General features: G+C 47.1%; 2 long non-coding RNA genes across 3 annotated transcripts; one reads left to right on the forward strand and one right to left on the reverse strand.

Moving 5' to 3' along the window:
* Positions 1–8,484: 8,484 nt before the first annotated feature.
* LOC123087034 (uncharacterized) lies at positions 8,485–11,044 on the reverse strand. 2 transcript variants are annotated; one of them, XR_006441205.1, is made up of 3 exons: positions 10,426–11,044; positions 10,247–10,326; positions 8,485–10,164 (listed from the first exon to the last, which is right to left on the reverse strand). It is a non-coding gene; the product is annotated as an uncharacterized lncRNA (long non-coding RNA). The 2 variants fall into 2 exon arrangements; XR_006441204.1 differs by having other exon boundaries at positions 8,485–10,326.
* Positions 10,225–11,781, forward strand: LOC123087033 (uncharacterized). The gene is made up of 2 exons (XR_006441203.1): positions 10,225–10,346; positions 11,462–11,781. It is a non-coding gene; the product is annotated as an uncharacterized lncRNA (long non-coding RNA).
* The last annotated feature ends 4,822 nt before the right edge of the window (positions 11,782–16,603 follow it).

Raw genomic sequence — 16,603 nt, forward strand, 5'->3', positions numbered from 1 at the left:
CAAATCAACTAAACCATGTCCGATCATCACGTGAGATGGAGTAGTTTCAATGGTGAACATCACTATGTTGATCATATCTACTATATGATTCATGCTCGACCTTTCGGTCTCCGTGTTCCGAGGCCATATCTGTATATGCTAGGCTCGTCAAGTATAACCTGAGTATTCCGCGTGTGCAACTGTTTTGCACCCGTTGTATTTGAACGTAGAGCCTATCACACCCGATCATCACGTGGTGTCTCAGCACAAAGAACTTTCGCAGCGATGCATACTCAGGGAGAACACTTCTTGATAATTTAGTGAGAGATCATCTTATAATGCTACCGTCAATCAAAGCAAGATAAGATGCATAAAAAGATAAACATCACATGCAATCAATATAAGTGACATGATATGGCCATCATCATCTTGTGCTTGTGATCTCCATCTCCGAAGCACCGTCATGATCACCATCGTCACCGGCGCGACACCTTGATCTCCATCGTAGCATCGTTGTCGTCTCGCCAATCTTATGCTTCCACGACTATCACTACCGTTTAGTAATAAAGTAAAGCATTACATCGCGATTGCATTGCATACAATAAAGCGACAACCATATGGCTCCTGCCAGTTGCCGATAACTCGGTTACAAAACATGATCATCTCATACAATAAAATTCAGCATCATGCCTTGACCATATCACATCACAACATGCCCTGCAAAAACAAGTTAGACGTTCTCTACTTTGTTGTTGCATGTTTTACGTGGCTGCTACGGGCTTAAGTAAGAACCAATCTCACCTACGCATCAAAACCACAACGATAGTTTGCCAAATAGACTCCGTTTTAACCTTCGCAAGGACCGGGCGTAGCCGTACTTGGTTCAACTAAAGTTGGAGAGACAGTCGCCCGCAAGCCATCTCTGTGCAAAGCACGTCGAGGGAACCGGTCTCGTGTAAGCGTACGCGTAAGGTTGGTCCGGGTCATCTCGTCCAACAATACCGCCGAACCAAAGTATGACATGCTGGTAGGCAGTATGACTTGTATCGTCCACAACTCACTTGTGTTCTACTCGTGCATATAACATCAACATAAATAACCTAGGCTCGGATGCCACTGTTGGGTTTCGTAGTAATTTCAAAAAATTTCCTACGCACACGCAAGATCATGTGATGCATAGCAACGAGGGGAGAGTATTGTCTATGTACCCAACGCAGACCGACTGCGGAAGCGGTGACACGACGTAGAGGAAGTAGTCGTACGTCTTCTCGATCCAACCGATCAAGCACCGAAACTACGGCACCTCCGAGTTCGAGCACACGTTCAGCTCGATGACGATCCCCGGACTCCGATCCAGCAAAGTGTCGGGGATGAGTTCCGTCAGCACGACAGCGTGGTGACGATCTTGATGTACTACAGCAGCAGGGCTTCGCCTAAACTCTGCTACAGTATTATCGAGGAATATGGTGGCTGGGGGCGCCGCACACGGCTAAGGAATAGATCACGTGGATCAACTTGTTGTCCCTTTGGTGCTAGCCCTGCCCCTCTATTTATATGTTGAGCCCCGGGGTCGAAACTTGGAGCAAAAGCCTCCTCAAAGTCGGTTTTGCCCGAAAGGCAAGAGTCCCACTCGGACTCCAGGACCAAACGCCACAATCCTTGGCGTCTGGCCCAGACGCCATGGGCCTCGGCGTCTGGCCCAGGGCCAGATGCCAGGGTCTCCGGCGTTTGGCCCCCTGGCCTCCGCAAAACTCCTTTTGCACCGACCTAAAGCCTCATGGGCTTGACCCCTTGGCCTAACCATATCATCCAATATATGAATCTTTACGTCTCGACCATTTCGAGACTCCTCGTCATGTCCCCGATCTCATCCGGGACTCCGAACTCCTTCGGTACATCAAAACATGTAAACTCATAATATAACTGTCATCGTAACCTTAAGCGTGCGGACCCTACGGGTTCGAGAACAATGTAGACATGACCGAGACACGTCTCCGGTCAATAACCAATAGCGGGACCTGGATGCCCATATTGGCTCCTACATATTCTACGAAGATCTTTATCGGTCAGACCGCATAACAACATACGTTGTTCCCTTTGTCATCGGTATGTTACTTGCCCGAGATTCGATCGTCGGTATCCAATACCTAGTTCAATCTCGTTACCGGCAAGTCTCTTTACTCGTTTCCGTAATACATCATCTCACAACTAACATATTAGTTGTAATGCTTGCAAGGCTTATGTGATGTGTATTACCGAGAGGGCCCAGAGATACCTCTCCGACAATCGGAGTGACAAATCCTAATCTCGAAATACGCCAACCCAACATCGACCATTGGAGACACCTGTAGTACTCCTTTATAATCACCCAGTTACGTTGTGACGTTTGGTAGTACCCAAAGTGTTCCTCCGGTAAACGGGAGTTGCATAATCTCATAGTCATAGGAACATGTATAAGTCATGAAGAAAGCAATAGCAACATACTAAACGATCGGGTGCTAAGCTAATGGAATGGGTCATGTCAATCAGATCATTCTACTAATGATGTGACCTCGTTAATCAAATAACAACTCATTGTTCATGGTTAGGAAACATAACCATCTTTGATTAACGAGCTAGTCAAGTAGAGGCATACTAGTGACACTTTTGTTTGTCTATGTATTCACACATGTATTATGTTTCCGGTAAATACAATTCTAGCATGAATAATAAACATTTATCATGATTATGAGGAAATAAATAATAACTTTATTATTGCCTCTAGGGCATATTTCCTTCACAAACATAGGCTTCCAATATATCAATCTTTACGTCTCGACCATTTCGAGACTCCTCGTCATGTCCGTGATCACATCTGGGACTCCGAACAACCTTCGGTACATCAAAATGCATAAACTCATAATGTAACTGTCATCGTAACCTTAAGCGTGCGGACCCTACGGGTTCGAGAACAATGTAGACATGACCGAGACATGTCTCTGGTCAATAACCAATAGCGGGACCTGGATGCCCATATTGGCTCCTACATATTCTACGAAGATCTTTATCGGTCAGACCGCATAACAACATACGTTGTTCCCTTTGTCATCGGTATGTTACTTGCCCGAGATTCGATCGTCGGTATCCAATACCTAGTTCAATCTCGTTACCGGCAAGTCTCTTTACTCGTTCCGTAATACATCATCTCACAACTAACATATTAGTTGTAATGCTTGCAAGGCTTATGTGATGTGTATTACCGAGAGGGCCCAGAGATACCTCTCCGACAATCGGAGTGACAAATACTAATCTCGAAATACGCCAACCCAACATCGACCATTGGAGACACCTGTAGTACTCCTTTATAATCACCCAGTTACGTTGTGACGTTTGGTAGTACCCAAAGTGTTCCTCCGGTAAACGGGAGTTGCATAATCTCATAGTCATAGGAACATGTATAAGTCATGAAGAAAGCAATAGCAACATACTAAACGATCGGGTGCTAAGCTAATGGAATGGGTCATGTCAATCAGATCATTCTACTAATGATGTGACCTCGTTAATCAAATAACAACTCATTGTTCATGGTTAGGAAACATAACCATCTTTGATTAACGAGCTAGTCAAGTAGAGGCATACTAGTGACACTTTGTTTGTCTATGTATTCACACATGTATTATGTTTCCGGTTAATACAATTCTAGCATGAATAATAAACATTTATCATGATTATAAGGAAATAAATAATAACTTTATTATTGCCTCTAGGGCATATTTCCTTCAGAAACACTAGTAGAGATGGGGTATGTCAATTGATGACATTTTGCTCTTTGGCAAGAATCACAAATAGTTTCAGTATTACGCTCTCCAACAAACGAGAGCTTATTCTTTCTAAGCAAACATTCAACCAAAGAAAAAGAAGCATGTCCTAAGTGATCATGCCATCGTGTGGAAGATAATTTGATGGCAATATGGACTTGTTTATTGAATCTTGTAAACTCCGGAAGCAACGGGTAAAGCCCTCGAACACATCTACCTCGATAGAGTACTTTCTTCGTGACCTAATCCTTGATAAAAAAGAAGAAAGGGTGAAACTCAAGGAAGACATGGTTATCAATGGCAATTCTATGAACAGAAAGGAGATTCTTATGAGCACTAGGGACATGCATGATTTTCCTAAGGTGTATTTTGCGATGAGGGGTATGTATAACTGAATGGCCAACATGACTGATCCTCATACCTGCATCGTCGGCGGTGTGAATTTGATCCTTGCCGTGGTACTTTTCACGGAGAGTCACTTTTTCCAGCTCACCAGTGAGATGGTTGGTGGCGCCGCTGTCGAGGTACCAGTTGGTGTCGACACCGTAGGAGCCATCAGCCGCTGCCGCGACCTTTTCATCATCTTGGGAGTCTTCCCCGTCCTCGTCATAGCGGTACCAGCAATCCCTGGCAGTGTGACCAGGTTTGCCGCAGATCTGGCACCGCGGAGCATCGGGACGGGTCCTGCCAGAGCCGCCGCGGCGGCGTCCTTTGTTGCCAGATCGGCTGCCTCCGCCGCCACTAGCGGGGCATGCACCGCCTGACCTCCCCTTGCCACGAGAAGGAGCACGATAGCGAGAGCCACCACCACGCCCACGGGTGGCAACGTTTGCTGAAGATTTGAAGCCGCCACCGCCCGATACGTGGAACTGTGCCATGCGCTGGTCAAAGTTGCCGAGCATGGAGAAGATTTCGTCGAGGGAGGCGGGTGTGACGCGCGCGTCGAGGGCCGAGACGAGGGGCTGGTACTCCATATCCAGCCCATGCAAGATATACGAGATGAGCTCGTCATCCTGGATCGGTTTGCCGCCGGCGGCAAGCCCGTCCGTGAGGCCGCGCATGGAGGCGAAGTAGGCGGCGGCGTTCTGGTTGCCTTTCTACGCGTTGATGAGGAAGGTGCGGATGTTGTTGACGCGGCTCAGCGACTGCGACGAGTACATGCCCGCCAGCGTCGTCCAGAGCGCCTGCGCCGTGGTGACCGTGACGAGCACCTCCTTGGAGAGGTTGCTCAGCAGATAATTGTCCTCCTTGACCCAGATTGGGTGGAGAGGGTTGGGCTCGAAAGTCTCCTTGCCATCCTTGTCCTTGGCGGTGAGAAGCTTGGCCGGCTCCGGCGAGGTGTCGTCAACATAGTTGAAGACACCGGCGCCACGCAACTGCGGCGTGATCTGTGTGTGCCATAGCACGTAGTTCGTGTGGGAGAGTTTCTCAATGACCTGCCATCGAGGCTAGGGTGAGATGTGCCGGAGGAGGAAGACATGGTGTAGGGCACGAGGAAATCGGGAGAAGCTAGATGGGAAGTAGGAAGGCTCTGATTACCATGTGCGAGATGCGGAAACGTCTTACCCTCGTTGGAGGAGATGGCTACGTGTTATATGCAGGGGCGCAATAACCCTGATGCGCATACAAGAGAGGTTGAGATATTACAGGAGTTTAGAATCTTGGAGAGAAAGAGATAAAGATGGTTACAATAGATAGATATAAGAGCTAACTACCAAGTTTATCTCTAAGCCGGTCATATATCTCCTTAGACAGCCGTGACATCGGACCATAATTGAGAGATGAAAAGAGTAGGAACCAAAACGCACCAGTTACCTTTATTCCACTGGTTTCTATAAACAAAATGCAATTACGTTCAGAATTTATCTTACAATTATGCTCAGTCAAAAATATCTTGCAATTCTGCCACTTTGTTTTTTTAGTTCTCTACATTTTGTATTAGCACCTCTTTTCTGTACGTAGTTAATAGTTAAAAAGGGTAGACACAATTATGATGTGATCCTTGATAGTGCAAAATACCGGATGAGAAGTAATGTTAACACGAAAATTAAAATGTTCTGATTCATAATATGATTGTTTGTCAGGTTTATACAAAGTATAATTGGAGAAAGACGCACATCATTATATGCATACAGGACTGGTCCAATACAACTGAATTCTTCAATAAGTACAGCCTAAAAGCCAGAAGCATGAACATTTAGAGATGAAATAGATATATTGCTATATGAACACCACTGAATAACTTAAAGCAATACTGAAAGCCAGCAAAACCATATCTTCAAGGGCGAATCTATCAGGTTGTCTTCAGTCACCTTAACAACACACTGCAACATCTTTCTATGTTGGCCTAGTAATAAAAAATATGCAGCTGGCTGGAGCTGAGCGAAAAGAGCTACCTCGTGAATGGAAGCAAATGTTGAATTGCTGACCAACAAGCAAATGTTGAATTGCTGACCAACAATCTCCAGCGTTGCTTGATCTGAAAAGCCAACTCTCATGCCTTCCATTCACATGATATAAAGTAGCCTTCCGTAACCCCTACATATATCTCAGAACTCGGATGGACACTTGTATATTGATCCCCACACTAACAAATAAGTTGAACCTGAGCTAAGATAAGCCAGTGAATTGCTACAATCAAATCTTGGAAGGACATTGATCAACTAATTTCCCAATTGGGAGGACGTCGCCCTCCATCCAGTATGCTACGGCGGGCTCTATCCTGCCACTCATCTCGCTCACTGCCGCCCTCGCCGTGGCGCTCCTCCTCGCCAAATCCCTCGCCGCAACCGCGCTCATGGACACTAGAGCCATCAGCCGCGCCGACCCGGCCAGCGAGGTAGAGAAGAGAACGTGGATTAGGATAGAGTTGGCTGAAGGTGGAGGGGGCCGGGAGATGGAAGGCGGCGGAGCGGTGATCCGGGCGCTTAGCAGTGATGAGGCACTGAGGAGGAAGAAGATGAGCGAGCGGATCGGGGTCTATCTGCCTTCTAAGTTGTTTTTTTATTGAAAAAATCGTGGCTATAAATAAAAGGAAACAATCAATTAGTTTCTCAAACAACCCAGTGCTAGGTGAACTGGTTGGTGGCTGCGGCCTTGTTTTGTGCGGGCGGGGTTCGACTCCCTTCTACGCAGCTTCTTTTTTAACGAAACACGGTTTTCTTTTAGGTGCAACGTAAAATGAAAAGAGAAAATGTGACGACGTACGAAAAGGCGGATGGGCGTATGAAAAATACTAGCAAAAATGCCCGTGCGTTGCAACGGGAGAAAAGAAATTGTCCCTCATCCACATCCCGATGACATCAAAATATCACTTGAAATCTTTTACGGTGCCACACCACAAACAACATGATAAGTGGTGTTGCACAAAAATATGAAGGTGGTATGATTTTTGAAGTGTAAGGACATGCATGCCAAATGTTCAAGGTTACATCAACATCGATATTCTTTAAAAAAAATCTTTATGGGCAAAATTTCAAAGAATATGGAAATCAACACCAAGGCACTGGTTTACAAAAGCTCGAATCAACAGTTTAGTGTACATCATCATATGGGGTATGGTTATGGTGCACTGTTAAATATAGAGGATGCTTATGTGCCTGTTGTAACCTTCAGCATATAATAGCTTGTAGGAATCACCACCCCCTATGGCTCCAAAAATAGTTTTTATTGAAGTATCAAACTATCATATCTATGGGGTAGGAAACATATACAATAGGCATTTTTAAAATACCCCATGTAAAGAAGACATTGGTTAAGGTTTGGGCGCCCACCTGAATTTTTTTATCGAATGAAAAAGGAGAAAAAGGGTGGGAAGGGAGGATCAAACCTGGGTCTCCAAGGTGGAAGGGAGATGCTCTATCCGATGGCCTGCTTGACTCCTTATGTTATGTGGCCGCGTTGAACATAATTGAATCAAAGGCGACGGTCGCTTTGTGGATGGAAAAATGATTCATTTCTTCCTCACTTATGGGTGGCACGGTGAGTAATTTATGACAACTTTACAGGTAGTTTCAAGATGGAAGGACAGACAGAAACACTAATCCCTTTATTATTAGGTACATATAGCAAATATGACCTTGCGTTGCAAGAAAGAAAGATATCGCACTCCTCTAGCCAATAAACATCCACATCGAATTTTTTCTAAAACATGACACTGGTTTGGGAGAGTTAATCTAAAGCTTATATGTGGTTCTCAACCTTTTCCTGCTTCCTTTCTCCTTCGCCGGAATCCGGTGAGTTCTTAGCCTGAAGCTTATTGTTTTTGCTCCATTCAATTCCACCTTTTTAGGATCTTTTGTAGCAAGAAAAGTTTAGTTTACGATCGAGAATCGTCTATTTAGGAAAAAAATGTTCAATTCGGAATTCGGTCACTCTATAAATTTACATCGTCGATACAAAAAATTGTGATGTCTGTGAAAGAACAGATTATAATCTTCCTAAAAAAGGTGAGGTGCAAAGTGAGTAAAAGAATTGTCTTCTAACTAATTGTACAGTCGTGTATGTAGTGTAACCAGGGCTGTTTACAGTCGAAATTTCAGAGAGATTGAATTTCAGTCAATGTTTCTGCTCCTTTCCTATGAACTACTCCCTCCGTCACGAAACAAATGTAAGGCGTTTTTTTATATTATGATAGTGTCAAAAAGTGTCTTACATTTTGGGACGGAGGGAGTACAATATTTAATTTATTTCCAAAATTACAGTCACATGAATATAAGCATATGGCTTACTAACTTGGAACGGTTGCCATCAGAGTGCAAGTGTGCCAGCTCGGTACAATCAAATAATCACAGTGTACCAATGTGAGAAGGGTCAAGGGAGCAAAAGGAGTTCAATATAGGACACTGAGAACATGTTAGCAGAATAAACCATTTTTTGGAACGCCATGAACAGTCGCACATAATTCCAACGGATGAGCACCACAAAATATTCTAATCGGTGGTTCTAGCACGCTCCAGTAGCTTCTTCCAGTCTGTGCATCTAACAACAACAAATGATTAAAAAAGAAGCAATAGCCAAATCCCCACCGAGCGCCCACTGCGTGCCCCTTCTAAGCTTTTCCATCCACATCGCTATTCCTCCTCAGTCCACAGCGCCGCTCCGCCTCCATCTTCCTCCTCCTGCAACCTCACCACCAAGCGCTACTCCTCCCCTCTTCTCCATCCATCCACCTCACCACCAGCGCTGCTCTCCTCTTCTCTATACAGCGCGTCCACTACCGGCTTGGCGCGCGTTTGCCCTACCCCAAGTTCTCCTCCTACCACGCATGGCCGTGCTCCACCCCACCAGCCGCCCGTGCTCTGCCGATGATGAACTCCAGTCCTGGAGTGCGCGGCCTCGGTGGCTGGCTACAGCCACTTACCGGCACCCGGCTGCCAAAGGTGGGGCAGAGCTTTGGTGTGTGCGTTTACTGCTGCGGCTGGGGCGGCGGTGGCCTGCTCGTCGGCGCATAGGGGCCTGGGGTGGAGTCCCCATGCCGTGGTGGTGGAGCCCGTGCCCGTGAGTGGCTGGTGACTATGGGGGGCTGTGGTGCTGGTTTGCAGTGGCGGCTCGGTTGCTCGCCAGATCTAGCGGCTGGCCAGCACATGCAGGAGCTGGCTGGGCCTGTGGCGGAGGCGGCCTGGTGGTGCTGCTCGTCTGCCGATGGCCCAAGAATTCTGTGGCCGCTCGGGTGAAGGCCCCCAGTTTTCTCTTCTCGTTAGCTCTTCTATGTACCATCGCCATATCTTCAGACTTCCCTTCTTCCCTCCATCTCTCTTCTCTTCCCCGTGCTTCTTTTCTCTAAGAGCTCTCTCTCTGTCTTCTATTTTTTGCAGAGAGATGGCCATGGCCGCCCGATGCCCAAGCACCGCCGGCGTCCAGACCTCATCCACGCTATCCCCATCTCGCCGGAGACCTGCACCAAGTCCCATCCAGCGTCCGCACCACCACCTTCGGCCCCTGCCCCGCAGCTCTGCAGCCCGAGCGCTTCAGCCACCTCCCAAAGCAGAGGAGAGGAGCTCCCTGCCACGAGCCTTTCCAGTGCCGGCAAACCAGCAGGCCGACCCGCCCCCTACTCCGCCAAGCTTCACCACCGCTGGGATGCCCCCTCCTCCCCTTCCCCGCTTGGATCTGGCAGGCGCCGGGGCGGTGGCGTCGTCCCCGGGATGTCGCGCAAACATGAAACGTTTTTCCAGAGTGCCACTTAAACAGGGACTGCGGGCTTATTTCAAAGAAATAGAGGGGCTTTTGCGCAAAAACGCCAACGACGTACGACCAGAAGCATTAGCTGACCATGACCTCCTCCCCGGCCTCGCCCGTGTCGCTGTCATCAACAATCTCGACGGCGCGCTCCACCGGCACCTTCGACGTGCCCCCCTTCTTCTCCTCCTCGGTCCAGCATGAAGGCCTGCATCGACGAAGCTCCTGATCAAGGTTTTCTCTCTGATAAATCAAGCAGTCCTAATCTCTCTGAAAAATCCTCAATTTACATGTTCTCCTTCCTTCCCAGCCATGGCCAAGACTATACTCCTCCTTTCATTGAAGGGACTTTCTCAGCCATGTCATTTATCTACAATCAGAAAAATCAAGGTAAATAATACAGATTTATTTTCTTCAACAGATAGTATAACATGGAACAATCAGATGGACAGAAAGATGCAGTACTCACAGCAAAGATAAAGCTCATGAACATTGGCTTGGACAAACACACAAACACCTTGTGTGCAAAAATTAACAGAGAACATCCACAAGCTATGACCAGCTAAATATATCCCTGTTGGTGAGAAGCATCAGTTGAGGTGGAGGGCAGTGCAGAGGGGAGGGTGAGGTCGCCGGTGAGTGCAACAACGACCGGCTGGCGGTGGGCCTTGTCCTGGATGCGCTGGAGGGGCGTCTCCCTCGAGCACAGGACGAGGAGGCAGGGGACGAGCTATAGGAACTCCATGGTGGAGGTCTTGGCGGGTTCGACGGCGCCGGATCGGGTAGAGGAGGTGGAGGGAGCGCGGATCCGGGAGGTAGGCGCCGGATCTGGCTGGTGGAGGTCCCGTGGCGGCGTTCGAATCTCCAAGGAGAGCTCGAGGACTGGACATCCATGGCGCTGGCGCTGAGCTCCTGGAGAGGAGAGACAAGAAGATTAGAGAGAGAGAAGGCATGGAAGCGGCGGCGTGACCTGGGTGGTCGGCGGCGGCGGCGCCGGTCGCCGGACGACGCGCGAGGGAAGCCAGGGAGGAGGCGCACGGGAGGAGGAGCTCGGGGTCGGGCGCTGGTGGTGACGGCGGCACTCGGGCCTGGTTGGGCCAGATCTGGGCTAGAAACGAACGCCAGGGTGTTTTGTGCAAAAACGAAACGTTTTCTCAGATATCCACTTAAGATAGGACTGCGGGTTGAACTCTCACAAACAAAGGGGCTTTTTCGCAAAAACGCCGACGACGTACGGGCAGAAGCACTCCGTGCTTTATTAGTAGGGAAAGATATATATATAATATATATAATATATATAGGGATAGGGATAGGGATAGGGATAGGGAAAGATTGATGACAAAAAAAAGTGGAGAAACAATCCTTCCTTTAATATTAGGTAAAGATAAAAAAATTTACGGCAAGTTATATTCGTCGAGGATGGCAAATCTAGTTAGCGAGCTTGGCAAGTCCGCCTCATTTCTTTTTTGCAGCTTCTTTTTTAACGAAACGCAGTTTTCTTTTAGGTGCAACGCAAAACGAAAAGAGAAAATGTGACGACGTACGAAAAGGCGGATGGGCGTACGAAAAATCATTGATGACAAAAAAGTGGAGAAACAATCCTCCCTTTAATATTAGGTAAAGATAAAGATTTTTACGGCAAGTTATATTCGTTGAGGATGGCAAATCTAGTTGGCGAGCTTGGCAAGTCCGCCTCATTTCTTTTTTGTCAGAAAGTGTTGGAGATATGCCCTAGAGGCAATCATGTGATGATGATATTTCCATATGTATTCATGGGTCTTTTGTATTGTCCTTGAACATCATCAATGATATGTATCAATAAGTATGTGACTTGTTTGTAGAATTATGTATTGTATGATGATTGTTTTAATGGTCCCTAGTTGATAAGGTTATGCGGACACATATTCTTGACTAGTACACGACTCGGTTGATGACTATGTTTCATAAGTCATGTGCATGGAGATGCTAAACCGATAGTATGGGCTCGAGGATGGAGATCACCGAGCCGGACAGACCCACTTTGAGACGCAGCGAGATATAGTCATCTGTTAGACTCAAGTGCAATGTCTATGCCATGTCCTAGACCTGAGGTCCTCGCATGTTCTCGGGATGAGGATCGACTCACTTAGGGTCTATCAAACGCTACTCCGTAACTGGGTAGTTATAAAGGTAGCTTTCGGGTGAGTCGTGAGACATGCCACAAGACATGGTTGACCAAGATGGAATTTGCCCCTCCTATTTGGAGAGATATTCTCTGGGCCCTCTCGAGTGATCAGATTCGGAAAGCATGGCCATGCGACTTGGTTAAGTGTTAACCCAGTTCGGGAATCTGTATCATGGTTTCGAGAAGAGAGGTCGAGCTAACACAAGGGTGACAAGTACTCGCCTTGAGCTCGACAACAAATATCGTGAGGTAAAAGGAATGTTGCATATGCCACATTGTTGAGGTTCGTCAAACGACTTTACGCCCACATGGGAGTTGGCACGTTCTGCTAGGAGCCGCTACCAACTATTGACTCTGGTCGTGTCCATGTGTACGTGAACCTATAGGGTCGCACACTTAAGGGGTTGCAGCCCATTCAGATTGGATCTGAGTGGAAAATGGATGTGGACTCCTAGTGGGCTCAACTATTGAGCCCACCTCGGAGGTCTATATAAAGGGGAGTGGGCGCGCCACTTAGGGTTGATCGGATTTGAACCCTGGTTAGCCACCGCCACTTCCCACGCCCATGCCGCGCGACCGGACCTAGCAGTCCGCCGCTCGACGCTGCTCCCCGTACGTGTGGATACCTTGGAGGCATCACATCTGCGGTGCTTGGACGAACCGTTCGAGGGAACCACGAGGTGCCGTTCGAGGGAGATCACCGTTCACGGGTCTTCGCTGTTCGCGGGAGATCGGCAACGCGAGGAAGAGATGGCCCGGGAGATCATCTACACGCATCACCAACTCTACTTCCGCTGCGGTGACTGCGCGTCTAGTGGTAAACCCGATCCCGTGATCTATTTCCAGCAGCATGATCTTGGGTGTGCGGTAGAAAATTTTATTTGGCGCTAGCGTAGCGTACCGCGTGTTCCTACAGTGGTATCAGAGCCTCCGCTGTGTGGTAATAGATTCGATGATATGCATATGAGATATGTAGATTGTTGGGGAACGTAGCATAAATTCAAAATTTTCCTACGTGTCACCAAGATCTATCTATGGAGTCATCTAGCAACGAGGAAGGAGTGGATCTACATACCCTTGTAGATCGCGCGCGGAAGCGTTCAAGAGAACGGGGTTGATGGAGTCGTACTCGTCGTGATCCAAATCACCGATGATCCTAGCGCCGAACGGACGGCACCTCCAAGTTCAACACACGTACGGAGCAGCGACGTCTCCTCCTTCTTGATCCAGCAAGGATAAGGAGAGGTTGATGGAGATCCAGTAGCACGACGGCGTGGTGGTGGAAGTAGCGGGATTCCAACAGGGCTTCGCCAAGCGCTGCGGTAGGAGGGAGATGTGTCATGGGAGGGAGAGGGAGGCGCCAGGGCTCAGGTTTTTGCTGCCCTCCCTTCCCCCACTATATATAGGGCCAAGGGAGAGGGGAGGGGCGCAGCCTTGGCCCTTCCTCCAAGGAAGGGTGCGGCCAAGGGAGGAGTCCATCCTCCCCAAGGCACCTAGGAGGTGCCTTCCCCCTTTAGGACTCTTCCTTTCCCTCTTCTCTTGGCGCATGGGCCTCTTGGGGCTGGTGTCCTTGGCCCATATAGGCCAAGGCGCACCCCCTACAACCCATGTGGCCCCCGGGGTAGGTGGCCCCACCCGGTGGACCCCTGGGACCCTTCCGGTGGTCTCGGTACAATACCGGTGACCCCGAAACTTGTTCCGATGACCTAAATAGTACTTCCTATATATAATTCTTTACCTCCGGACCATTCCGGAACTCCTCGTGACGTCCGGGATCTCATCCGGTACTCCGAAAAACTTTCGGGTTACCGCATACTAATATCTCTATAACCCTAGCGTCACTGAACCTTAAGTGTGTAGACCCTACGGGTTCGGGAGACATGCAGACATGACCGAGATGACTCTCCGGTCAATAACCAATAGCGGGATCTGGATACCCATGTTGGCTCCCACATGTTCCACGATGATCTCATCGGATGAACCACGATGTCAAGGACTTAATCAATCCCGTATACAATTCCCTTTGTCTAGCGGTACGATAATTGCCCGAAATTCGATCGTCGGTATCCCGATACCTTGTTCAATCTCGTTACCGGCAAGTCTCTTTACTCGTTTCGTAACACATCATCCCGTGATCAACTCCTTGATCACATTGTGCACATTATGATGATGTCCTACCGAGTGGGCCCAGAGATACCTCTCCGTTTACACGGAGTGACAAATCCCAGTCTCGATTCGTGCCAACCCAACAGACACTTTCGGAGATACCTGTAGTGTACCTTTATAGCCACCCAGTTACGTTGTGACGTTTGGCACACCCAAAGCACTCCTACGGTATTCGGGAGTTGCACAATCTCATGGTCTAAGGAAATGATACTTGACATTAGAAAAGCTTTAGCATACGAACTACATGATCTTGTGCTAGGCTTAGGATTGGGTCTTTGTCCATCACATCATTCTCCTAATGATGTGAACCCATTATCAATGACATCCAATGTCCATGGTCAGGAAACCGTAACCATCTATTGATCAACGAGCTAGTCAACTAGAGGCTTACTAGGGACATGGTGTTGTGTATGTATCCACACATGTTTCTGAGTTTCCTATCAATACAATTCTAGCATGGATAATAAACGATTATCATGAACAAGGAAATATAATAATAATCAATTTATTATTGCCTCTAGGGCATATTTCCAACAGTCTCCCACTTGCACTAGAGTCAATAATCCAGTTCACATCGCTATGTGATTAACACTCAAGGTCACATCCCCATGTGACTAACACCCAAAGAGTTTACTAGAGTCAATAATCTAGTTCACATTGATATGTGACTAACACTCAAGGTCACATCCCCATGTGACTAACACCCAAAGAGTTTACTAGAGTCAATAATCTAGTTCACATTACCATGTGATTAACACTCGATGAGTTCTGGGTTTGATCATGTTATGCTTGTGAGAGATGTTATAGTCAACGGGTCTGAATCTTTCAGATCCGTATGTACTTTGCAAATCTCTATGTCATCTTGTAGATGCAGCTACTACGCTATATTTGGAGCCATTTCAAATAACTGTTCTACTTGGAGCTATTCTAAATTGTTGCTCCATTATACGTATCCAGTATCTCTACTCAGAGCTATCCGGATAGGTGTTAAGCTTGCATCGACGTAACTCTTTACGTCGAACTCTTTATCACCTCCATAACCGAGAAACATATCCTTATTCCTCTAAGGATAATTTAGACCGCTATCTGGTGATCTACTCCTAGATTACCTTTGTACCCTCTTGCCAGATATGTGGCAAGGCACACATCAGGTGCGGTACTCAGCATGGCATACCGTATAGAGCCTATGACAAAAGCATAGGGGACGACCTTCGTCCTTCCTCTTTCTTCTGTCGTGGTCGAGCTTTAAGTTTTAACTTCATACCTTACAACTCAGGCAAGAACTCCTTCTTTGACTGGTCCATCTTGAACACCTTCAAGATCATGTCAAGGTATGTGCTCATTTGAAAGTACCATTAAGAATTTTGATCTATCCTTATAGATCTTGATGCTCAATGTTCAAGTAGCTTAATCCAGGCTTTCCATTGAAAAATACTTTCAAATAACCCTATATGCTTTCCAGAAATTCTACGTCATTTCTGATTAACAACATGTCAACAACATATATTCATCAGAAATTCTATAGTGCTCCCACTCACTTCTTTGGAAATACAAGTTTCTCATAAACCTTGTATAAACCCAAAATCTTTGATCATCATCAAAGCATACATTCCAACTCCGAGATGCTTACTCCAGTCCTAGAAGGATTGCTGGAGCTTTGCATACTTATTAGCATCTTTCAGGATTGACAAAACCTTTCGGTTTGTATCACATACAACCTTTCCTCAAAAAATGTCGAGGAAACAATGTTTTGACATCCTATCTGCAAGATTTCATAAATAATGCAGTTATCGCTAATATAATTCCAACAGACTCTTAGCATCGCTACGAGTGAGAAAGTCTCATCGTAGTCAACTCCTTGAACTTGTCGGAAAACATCTTAACGACAAGTCGAGCTTTCTTAATGGTGACATTTACCATCATTGTCCGTCTTCCTTTTAAAATCCATCTGCACTCAACAGCCTTACGACCATCGAGTTGTTCTGCCAAAGTCTACACTTTGTTTTCATACATGGATCCTTTCTCGGATTTTATGGCCTCGAGCCATTTATCGGAATCCGGGCCCACCATCACTTCTCCATAGCTCGTAGGTTCATTGTTGTCTAGCAACATGACTTCCAAGACAGGATTACGTACCACTCTGAAGTAGTACGCATCCTTGTCATCCCACGAGGTTTGGTAGTGACTTGATCTGAAGTTTCATGATCACTATCATAAGCTTCCACTTCAATTGGTGTAGGTGCCACACGAACAACTTCCTGTGCCCTGCCACACACTAGTTGAAGAGACGGTTCAATAACCTCATCAAGTCTCCACC

The sequence above is a fragment of the Triticum aestivum genome, chromosome 4A, assembly GCF_018294505.1.
Source record: "Triticum aestivum cultivar Chinese Spring chromosome 4A, IWGSC CS RefSeq v2.1, whole genome shotgun sequence".
In the NCBI taxonomy this organism is placed as follows: Eukaryota; Viridiplantae; Streptophyta; class Magnoliopsida; order Poales; family Poaceae; genus Triticum; species Triticum aestivum.